Here is a 9,697-nt window from a genome sequence, read left to right on the forward strand (position 1 = left end):
TGGATGTTGCTGTCCTGTCTGTACTTGTTTGTGGTGAGGATGTTGAGGTCGCAGAGAGATTCACATACATTGGCAGTGATATTCATGACTTTGCTTGCTGTGAGCCAGAGTTCAGCAGACGTCTGGGTCGAGCCTGGGGAGTCATGGATTCACTGAATTGTGGGGTGTGGCAATGCCGGTACCTGTGAGGGAAGACGAAAGTCCAAGTCATCAGGTCCTTGGTGCTTCCAGTCTTACTCTATGGGTGTGAGACTTGGACTCTGACCAGGGATCTGAGATGGAGACTTAATTCCTTTGGTACCAGGTCTCTTCGGAGAATCCTTGGCTATCGCTGGTCGGACTTTGTATCCAACGAGCGGTTGCTGAGAGAGACAAATGAGGTTTATTACCTGCATGGTCCGTGAGCGTCAGCTGCGGCTGTATGGACATGTGGCTCATTTTCCTGATGCTGATCCTGCTCATCATATTCTCTCAGCGAGGGTGCCTCATGAGTGGAGAAGGCCTATGGACCGACCATGTGCCTTGTGGTTGCAAGAGGTTGATCAGCATCTCAAGGAGATGGGGATGGGTCAGGCATCTGCATGGGGAATTGTCAGACAGAGTCCCCTGGAGTACAGGTGGAAAGTGAACGCAGCGACGCGCTGCTCTGGCACATGCTCCCATACTTGACCTGACCTGACCTTCCTCTCACCTCACACTGTCTTCCCTTCCCCTACCCCTCCTCACTCTCCCTCCCTCTTTCTCTCCCCCACCCCTCTCCCTCTCCCCCTCTAAATATGCCCATCAGTGAAGTGACAGGTGGTATTTGCTAATTATCCCATATATATATATATATATATATATATATATATATATATATATATATATGTAAAGCTTATTGTAATCGCTGACTCACTGACTCACTGACTGCCTCATATTAAAGATCGGTACCTTTCAGGTGATGTAGAAAGCTGAAATTTCGCGTGCCCATGAACATCAATGCCGATACACCGGAAGCATCACAGAACCACCAGAAAGCATCCATAAATGAAAAAAAACCCAAAAATAAATTAATGAAAAACTAAAAGGACACTCTGTGGAGTGCATATCTACACCACACAATGAATTGTTTGAAATGATACAAAATAAGTGTAATAGGTTTCACCTGCATGTAATCAGTGGTTTAACTTAAAATTAAGCTCCCTCACTTATTTAAGTGGTTTTAAGGTACAACTCACTTGGTCAACCAATAAGGCAAACATGAAGACCAAATAACTTTCCAAAGAAGTCAGACATAAACTGGTGGAGAAGCACCATTCAGGAGAGGGTTATAAGAAGATTTCAGTCACATTATCCCTTTCAGTACGGTGAAATCCATCATTAAGAAGTGGAAGACATGTCATATCAAGCAGACTCTACCCAGATCAGGTCGCCCATCCAAACTCAGCAGTTGGCAAGCAGGAAACTGGTTCAGGATGTCTCTGTACTGCAAATACAACAATGACTGAAAGATCTGCAAGACTCTAACAGCTTGGTTCAGTGTTCATCAATCAACAATATCCCATTCCCTTCACAAAGCTGGCTTCTATGGACAGGTGGCAATAAAGAAGCCATAACTGTAAAAGACACATCTGAAAGCTCGTATGGAGTTTGGGGGGGAGGGGGGAAACATCTTAATGATACTCCAGACATGTGGAGAAAAGTTTTGTGTTTGTACGAGACAAAAATTTAACTTTTTGGTCTAAATTCTAATTGTTACATCTTGTGCAAGCTTAACACTGCACATTACCCAGGCGTTCAAATCCCAAATGCTACATGTACTCGTCTATTGTCTACTGATGTCCCTGTGATTTACAATTTACATAGCCAGTCCTGCAAGTGATCCATGTATGTACAATCTCCATTCTGAGCCTGAAATCGGTGTTAAAAAGGAGGCAGTGACAGACATAATACTTTGTTTGTTTTTCACCACTTGTATACCAGTATAAGAAAATGGAAATGTTGTATCAATAACTTTCTCTTTAACATAGTATGAAAAGACAATCGTCTGCTTCGTACAAGTCACACCATGCTCTCTGACCATATCTAACACCACCAAGATACTCATGTTATTCCTGTAACCCCTTCCTGGTTAAACTTCCAAAATCCAGGCTGACTGCAACATACTTCAACTCTTTTATTATTCATCACCTCTCCCATCTATGGAACCACTTTCTTCCAGAACCTGTTCAATACCACTTTACCCTCCAGGGATTAAAGCAGTTGGTACATGACCATCTCATGTCAACTCCCATACTTCCCCACAATCTTCTCTACTAGAATTAACCATACTTGGGCTGGCAGGGTGGCCTCGAGGTACTCACACTCACCTCGAGAAGCTGTCTAGCCTGGGTTTGAATCCCGCCCCAGCTATAAACTGTCATCAAGCATGGTGATTGATCGATGCGTGTGCCGTATCTCGGATGGACGTTAAATGTGCGTCCCATCTCTGACATTAGTTGGTGGACATTAAAGATCCCATGGTGTCCTTCACAAAGAGTGGGTGAGCAATTAATTGCTGGCACCCTGAATAAATTCCAAATTCCTGCCCTAACCTACAGAGTGCACTGCATCACTGGCAGAGCCACACCTTCAATCGGTGATGTTACCCCGCAGCCTTGTGCTGCATACCAAAGAAATAGAAGAAAAAGAACCCTACTTAACTCAATTCAACTTAACTTTTCTTCTTCTTCTAATTCTTCTTCTCCGTCATCTCTTTTTTTTTTTTTTTTTTTTTTTTTCTCTCTCTCTCTCTCTCTCTCTCTCTCTCTCTCTCTCTCTCTCTCTCTCTCTCTCTCTCTCTCTCTCTCTCTCTCTCTCTCTCTCTCTCTCTCTCTCTCTCTCTCTCTCTCTCTCTCTCTCTCTCTCTCTCTCTCTCTCTCTCTCTCTCACAGGAGAAGTGGATTCTTGCAGAAATCATTCCGTAAAGTTCACTTGGCTGCACCTGGATGGGTTTTTGAGGGTAGTGGAGTTGCGGCTGAAACCCGAATCCTATCTAGGTTCCTCCTGATGACTCTATCTTTGCTCTTTACTTCTTCGGGTTCCTTATTGGTCTTCCATTATTTGCAGGTTACTCTGTTTTCTCCCCTCCTTTCCTGTTCCTTAATTACCTTACTTGTTTTGCCCATATGTGACTCCGACTGCCCCACAGTCAGTTCGTCCCCTCTTTGCCCCCTTTCAACTTGCTCTTCCATGAGCTCAGTAGATCTTCGATGAAAGAAGACTTTTTGTTTTTAAACATCTCTCGTGACTTTAAATAAATTGCTCATCACAGATATGGTAAAAAAATTTCTGGTTGCTTCCCGGGTCTGTTGCCTTGTAAAGTACACTACCGGTCAAAAGTTTTAGAACACCCCCATTATTCGAGTTTTTACTGAAATTTCAGCAGTTAAAGTCCAGTGAATAACCTGAAATGGTGCAAAGCTAAGCGGTAAATTGCCAGAGGTTAAAAAAAAGTTTAGGTTACCAAAAATTGGAAAATGTAAATTTCAGAGTTGTTAAAAAAGGCCCTTTTCAGGGAACAAGTAATGGGTTAGCAACTGCAGCTGTTCTGCAACAATGGAAGTAAATTAAGCCTTGAAAGTTTATGCAAACAATTACTGCAGGTGTCCCAACTTTTGTTGATCAGTTACAAACCCTCTGTCTGTATAAAAGCAGTGTTGGAACAGACTGTGTTGCTACACACTGAAGCATTATTTGGACAATATTGCACTGCAGGAAAGAGTATATTGCCATCATAATGGCGAGAAAAAGCCAATTCACAAAGGAAGACAGACAGACCATTATAACCCTTAAAAGTGTAGGTCTTTCCTTTAGAGAAATTGCAAAGTAAGCAAAGGTATCAGTGAGTACAGTTTCCTACACCATCAAAAGGCACTTGGAAACTGGAGGAAACTGACAGGATGAGATCTAGCAGACCCAAAGCCACAACACAATCAGAAGACAAGTTGCTGAGAGTCAACAGCTTGCGTGATAGGCAGCTCACAGGACAGCAGCTTCATGCACAGCTTAACAATGGTCGAAGTAAGGAAGTCTCAGTTTCAACTGTGAAAAGAAGACTTTGAGCTGCAGGTTTGACAGGTCTAGTGGCAGTAAGAAAGCCATTGCTAAGATGGCAAAAAAAGAAAAAGAGGCTTGCCTGGGCCATGAAGCACCACTAGTGGACTACTGAAAACTGGAAGAAGGTATTATGGACCGATGAATAGAAATTTGAACTCTTCATTTCATCACGCAGGGTTTTTGTACGCCGAGTAGGCAAAAGGATGGTTCCTCAGTGTGTGACACCAACTGTCAAACATGGAGGAGGAAGAGTGATGATCTGGGGCTCTTTTGCTGGATCCAGAGTCGGAGACTTGCACAGAGTGACTGGCACTCTGAACCAAAAGGGCTACCACAGCATTTTGCAGCGCCATGCAATACCCTCTGGTCTACGCCTAGTTGGTCAGGGGTTCATCCTACAGCAAGATAAGACCCAAAACATACCTCCAGGCTATGTCAGAACTACCTTAGAAGAAAAGAACAAGACAGTAGACTTCAATTCATGGAATGGCCAGCACAGTCTCCAGACTTAAACCCCATCGAGCTGGTTTGGGATGAACCGGACCAGTGTTTCTCAACCTTTTTTGTCCCATGCCCCACTTTGATTTTCAAAATAATCGTACACCCCACCATGAGTGGAGACACTACAGTATATACTACATATGGATTCAAAAAGGTAAAGCTATGAAAGCGATCATATATTGATTCATTAATTCTGAATCCTCATTCCCCACCAAAATATTGCCACGCCCCACCTTGAGAAACACTGAACTGGACAGAAGGGTGAAAGCAAAGCAACCTATAAGTGCAACACATTTGTGGGAACTTCTACAACAGTGTGGGGAAGAACTTTCCGAACAATATTTGATTTACTTTGTCGAAAGAATGCCACGAGTACGTTCGGCTGTTATATCTGCAAAAGGTGACTCTTTTGATGAGTCAAAAATCCAGATTAAATTTTGTTCAACAAAACGATTCCATGATTTATTTTTTATCTGCAATTGTTTGTTTGTTCTATGCTTTAATTTCAGAGTACATTGAAACATTAAACTGCTAACATTTCAGTAAATACTGGAAAAATGGGGGTGTTCCAAAACTTTTGACCGGCAGTGCATGGAGTTCGAAAAGAATGGAGGTTTAATAACCAACTGAGAAATTGTGCATTTTGGTGAAGAATATGGAAGGTAGCTGCATCATAAGCAAAATGAAAGACATAAGATTATGAATATAGGGGGTGGTAAAGAGGAAGAAAAGTGTGAGGGCAAAGGGCAGCAGCTTCTGTCGCTGTCTAATCAACAACTCTGTGCAAGTGTTTCCGGCCCTTTTCTCAGCTGAAAATGCATGTGCGGTGAAAATGGGTGTAATTTTGAAAATGCTTTGACTTGAGTGAAGCAAATGTTATAAATACAGGGGACTGAAGCGTAATTTCCAATAATTACACAATGCCCAACCGTACTCAAACAGCACGCACCTCTTGTAGCCAACGCGTTCACCTGACATTCCTCTTACCTACTGCATCTTCTCGTGTTGCCAAAGAACAATGGACCTGAAGCAGCATGATGCAAGTGAACCTTAAGGAGCTTGTTGGAAATTGCACAAGGAGAACTTGCACTTTCATTACTTTGTCATATTAACATAACCACGTTGTCAATAGTTGCAGTGTTTATGCTTCATTAACATAGTTAACATATTAATGGTGCCAGTGGACCCATTAAACCCAGTGGGCAAGCAGCCAATTCTGCACCATCATTTTCGAAATGACTGTAAATTATTGTAATCCTGCTGATTTTTCACTCAGTGTGCAGATCCTGCTGCTCTGATGTTCGCCATCTGTGCACACAAAAAGGGACAAGAAAGTGGGAGTAAATCCTCTTCAACATGATCAACATTGAAACGTCCTCCGAAAGCACCTCCTTCACGTCAACAGGGTCCGTTTTAACGTGTAATTGATTCAAAACCAAAAAGCACCCCCACATACTGTATGGTAGATGCCCAGCAGATGAGGTTCAGGTCGACGTTGGGACCATCGACTCATGGTCTCCTTCCTGGACTTAGGTGTCTGGTGAAGTCTGTGGTCATCTCAGTGGTTCCTCCTTGACTGCTGGGCAGCAGCTTATTGTGCCTTCTGTTTTGAATATAGATCTTCTCAACTACAACCAATCTTTTTGTTGTTGCAAACACACAACTTGTTTTTTTTTTTTTTGCCAGCAGCATCCCTTGTTCAGGGATCAGCAACCATGCTTGTGATTGCACATTGAAGGAGTGAGATCGCTGTTATGGTGAACGCGGGAAGGAGTTGAGCCAATTAATCGAAGAATTTGATATGTTAGTTCAATCTAGTTGCATTGGTCAGATTAGAAAAGCTATAGGGCTGTTAGGACAGGACAGAGGTGGTGTCCACAACTTTGAGTTATCTAGGCTCTTTTTCTCACCCCAACAGTTGCCGTACAGGTGCTTGGTAGGCAGGGTGTTGCATCGAGTGTGCTGTCCATAGAAAGGCACGTTAGATCTGCCACTCCGTTTGCTCAAATTCACTGGCGAATGTGTAAAGATTAAATGGCATGCACATGTTGATGAACCTTTAAAGCTGAAACGATCAGTGTGTGTGTGTGTGTGTGTGTGTGTGTGTGTGTGTGTGTGTGTGTGTGTGTGTGTGTGTGTGTGTGTGTGTGTGTGTGTGTGTGTGTGTGTGTGTGTGTGTGTGTGTGTGTGATGATTGTTAAAATAAAGAGGTACCAAGGACTGGGCTGATGTTGATGAGCCCTAGCTGGTTGATTAGCCAAGGATGAAAACATTTATTTTTTGTCTCTTTGTTTATGATTTTGTTCACAATAGCTGTTCAGGTTCTCATGGATGCGAAATCTACCACTGTACCCCTTTAAAAGAGTAGAATATTGTGTACCAGTACTCTAGAAAAAAAAAAAATCTAACTTCCTGCCTTATTTGAGAGTGGCTTTGGCAACAATGATAGCGTGAACCCTAACACTAACCCTAACCCTAACCCTGCAAATGAGTCTTCATCGTGGTACGTTAGAATTCTCAGTGGTGGAGACATTGACAACCCAGTCGTGGATGCCCTGATACCCCAGTTGGGTGTACATAGCAGCAGCGTAGTTTGAATCTATCCTTGTGGACACACCCTGCTGAAATCATCATCAATATTTTAAAATTATTTATTTTAACAACTCTGCAAAGTGAATTGCAATGCATGGCCGAGAGGTAGAAAAGGTCTCGTGACAAGCTCGGGCGAAGATGTTCTTGAGTAGACCGCGCAGAAATCAGAAAGCAGAAAGGAGGAACGAACGGGACAAGATCGCATGAGCAGAAGACTGAGAAGGCTCTTGAGGGAACGAACAAAAATGTGTGAGGGAAAAGAAAGAAAAGTTTCACGAGTCGTTGTTGAGCTTCTGTGGAAAAAGAATTCTTTCCACGGCCGTCATCCTGCCCTCTCGATCCTGTCAGCAACGCAGGACGAGGAGGGAGAATGGCGGCGCCGCATCGACGGGGGCCTGAGGAGGAAGAATCTGAGGCAGAAGAGGGCGAGAGTCGTACATCGAGCTCACATATCTGGGACGCCAGAGAGGACTCTGTCTGGGCACCTCAGGGACTCGGCTGTGTGTCACCATCGCTTCACATCGCCACTGCCCATCTTCCCCATCAATTTTCTTTCACATTCTCCTGTATATTTGTGTGAGGTGAAGGATAGAAGGAAACGCTGCTTTCCTTTCTCCATACATTACTATATATTTTATTTTCAAGTCCTTCTTGTTATATTCTTTACCCCTGAGTGAATGATGGACAAGTCTTTTGTTTAAGTAAGATTGAAGAAGAATATGTGTTATGGTTAAATCTGCCCTTTTGTTCCTTTTTTAGCAGCATCTCGCGTAGCGAACGCTGCTCTAAAGGACGAAAGGAGCTCGGTCTTCTTCTTCTTCTTCTTCATCTTCATCTTCATCTTCATCTTCTTCTTCTTCTTCTTCTTCTTCTTCTTCTTCTTCTTCTTCTTCAGACAAAACCTTTATATTAGGACTCGACTCTTTTATATACATGATCCGGATCTCCTTAAATACTAAACACTTGTACACATCCTCGCATTGAGGGTGCCTTTTGAGAGCGTCTATCATGAACTTTTAAATATATTCGGACATTTGCTTTAAAGTTTCAAAAAGTTCATGTTACTGTTTAAAGATTATTCCATTTAATATATTGTAATTTCGTAAATACATTCTTTATTTCGTAAATACACTATATTTCGTAGATACGTAAATACACTATGACGGGTCTCGCTATTGGCTTAATCAAGGCACGTGACGAAATATCGGAAGTTGTTGTTTTTTTGTTTTTTTTAGCCGACAAAACCTTTGGGACGCTGCTCTTGGACACATTTGTCCTTGTTGTTTTATTGCTTATCAATACTTGCTTTTAAATGATTCCTTGCTTGTGTGTTTGGAACAAATAATTGTTTGTTGCCATTTCCACTCTGTCTCGGTTGTCTTCTCCTTTTATTGGTTTGACGCAGTGCGCAAGTATTCGGTAGAACGAGACGTTCTACCCCAATAATTGACTTTATCAGCCAGCGCACACTTATTGTAACGTTCAGCAGTAATCCGAGTGGGTGCTGACGGCACTGACCATGATTATCCGGCCATCCACAGGGAAAGTATCACGCGAAGTGGTGTAAACCTGCTTGGATTGGCCGTGCCAATCGGCGTTCGTGGTTGCTTAGCAACCTGCCGGTGCACAGAGTTATCTCTGCCCGGCGGCCTGAGGACCGGGTACTCGGGTGGGACCCAGGTGGTTCCCCTCGTGGTAAGCCTCAATCCCTGGATCCACGACAATATGTATGTATATTATTCCGGCTGTGGAAATTCGCAGAACACCATAAAGGTTCCTTAGATCAGTTATCCCAGTCAGTGAGTGTTCAGATAGGTTTCCCCACCGTTGTTTAGAGGGAATTTCTTCGTATTCACTGGGCTGTGACCCTTTGAGGTAGGTTTTTCTTTTTCTATCGTTATTTTGAACCGACCATACCTCGACCACCATTACAGCAACCAACTTCGCCCCCCAAACAACCACAATGCCAACAGAAAGGACAGAAGGAGAGGGGGGAACACATTACACGGGACAAACAGCCGAGCCAACGCATGCCCCTCAAAAAGCACTTCGACAAGGGACCAAGGACTATCCATACAATACAAAGACTAATGAAATAACTGATCCTCAGCTGGGTGTGCTCGGGCTTTCAAAAGGAATTAGCCACTGTGGCTAATCCAGGTTTAGAATGATTAGCCACAGGAGAAAGGAAATAGCCACATATTTTATTCAAAAGTTTTTTTTTAGCAATATGAAATAATAAGTTAATTTTTAGGCGGATGTGTGAGTTTGATGGGTGAGGTTGGTTGGATGAGTGAGTTTGACGTGTCAGATTGGTTGAATGAACGACCATCAGGGGAGGTGGTGATTGTGAGGGATGGTGGTGATGGTCTGTGTATGTGGGGGGGGGGGGGTATGGTCATTGTGCCTTTAGTAGGTGGTAGTGGGGGATGGGGGTGGTTGTGGACCAGGATTGGACCAACCTCATGCCAGTCAAACTCACTCATCCAACCAATCACACCAACAACTTCATCATCCAACCAATCTC

At 43.2% G+C, this 9,697-nt stretch overlaps 1 long non-coding RNA gene across 1 annotated transcript in view; it reads left to right on the forward strand.

The window, feature by feature from the left end:
* The window catches only part of LOC147021266 (uncharacterized), a 32,582-nt gene extending 25,886 nt beyond the window's left edge, over nt 1-6,696 (forward strand). The window contains exon 4 of the long non-coding RNA XR_015061359.1: nt 5,855-6,696. This is a non-coding gene — a long non-coding RNA (uncharacterized LOC147021266). The remainder of the gene's footprint in view (nt 1-5,854) is intronic.
* The last annotated feature ends 3,001 nt before the right edge of the window (nt 6,697-9,697 follow it).

The sequence above is a fragment of the Eptatretus burgeri genome, chromosome 8, assembly GCF_056783735.1.
Source record: "Eptatretus burgeri isolate ZD-2024b chromosome 8, Ebu_testis_v1, whole genome shotgun sequence".
Lineage (NCBI taxonomy): Eukaryota > Metazoa > Chordata > Myxini > Myxiniformes > Myxinidae > Eptatretus > Eptatretus burgeri.